At 42.7% G+C, this 1,660-nt stretch overlaps 1 pseudogene; it reads left to right on the top strand.

The window, feature by feature from the left end:
• Positions 1-210: 210 nt before the first annotated feature.
• LOC145049139 (18S ribosomal RNA) lies at positions 211-740 on the top strand (annotated as a pseudogene).
• Positions 741-1,660: the final 920 nt, after the last annotated feature.

Raw genomic sequence — 1,660 nt, 5'->3', positions numbered from 1 at the left:
CTTAACTACTCTTTAACCAACTTAATGATTAGAGATGGCAAAAAAATCTGGACCTGATCGGTACTCGAAACCCTAACCCAAGTTGACCGAGTAAATCCTCAAGTTGATCGGGGTCGGGGACAGGGATGGGTATTATCCGCATGCAAAAAGCAGGGATGAGGATGAGGATGGTTCTACTTGTCGAGTACCCACACCCGTACCTAAAATCGGCCTCGATGGATACTCGATATATATATATATATATATATATATATATATATATATATATATATATATATATATATATATATATATATATATATATATATATATATATATATATATGGTGGAATGCTCTCGAAACCAATTCACTTAAGTGAGACAGAGGAGAGTGGAATTTCGTGTGTAGGGGTGAAATCCGTAAATATACGAAGGAACGCCAAAAGCGAAGGCAGCTCTCTGGGTCCCTACCGACGCTGGGGTGTGAAAGCATGGGGAGCGAACAAGATTAGATACCCTGGTAGTCCATGTCGTAAACGATGAGTGTTCGCCCTTGGTCTACGCGGATCAGGGGCCCAACTAACGCGTGAAACACTCCGCCTGGGGAGTACGGTCGCAAGACCGAAACTCAAAGGAATTGACGGGGGCTTGCATATATATATATATATATATATATATATATATATATATATATATATATATATATATATATATATATATATATATATATATATATATATATATATATATAACGACCGAAAAATTCCAACCAATTTAAACTTTTCAAAAACAACCCGATTTCATTAAATTATTACAAAAAGGTTTTCAATACAATTAAATTAAAGTATTCCCAGAATCACATTACATCGTAAACATGAGGAGCGGTACGATCACGCCTTCGCCTTGCCACGGTCTCCTGAAGAACCTGAAAAACATAAAACCACAACTGTAAGCCCGAAAGCTTAGTGAGATATCCCCAAAATACCAACCACATATACCATACACGCATAACATGCCATATCATATCCGATCACAGAACATCCATGCACTTCAGGTCTACTGTGTGACTGGTCCGCCGCACCGGCCAACAATCCACCTGGTCCACCCTCCGAGTCTAGCCATATACATCGAGTCTGCAGTGTGATTGGTCCGTCCGCATCGGGCCTTCAATCCACCTGGTCCACTCTCTGAGTCTACAGTATGACTGGTCCGCCCGCATCGGGCCTTCAGTCGGCCTGGTCCACTCTTCGAGCCTCGGCACATCTGGTCCGCCCTCTTGGGGCCTACAGCCTATCCGGACCGCCCGTTGGGCCTTCGGGACAACCGGTCCGCCCTGGGTATCTTGGCCTACAACACAAAGCAGGACCCGCCTCAACCCAACTCCAGTCCAAACAACCATGTGCACATAAACATACAATCATATAACAATTCACAGTCAACAAACCGATCAAATAGATCACATAACATATCATCATCCTAACCAGGATACCGACCTAACCGGTCACTAGCATAGCATCACCCTACATCTCAGGATACCAACCTCAACCAGTTCTCTAACATATACCATCCTAGCTACCAAGATGCAACATATCAAAGCAATATCATAACAACAAATACCCGGATCTCAATCTGATAAAGGGCCGACCTTGGTGCCTTAGACCCTGTTGATATAGTGAGGATA

This window comes from Lactuca serriola, chromosome 4, assembly GCF_051521515.1.
Source record: "Lactuca serriola cultivar US96UC23 chromosome 4, Lser_US96UC23_V15, whole genome shotgun sequence".
Lineage (NCBI taxonomy): Eukaryota > Viridiplantae > Streptophyta > Magnoliopsida > Asterales > Asteraceae > Lactuca > Lactuca serriola.
This window is presented reverse-complemented; position numbering and strand designations above follow the sequence as displayed.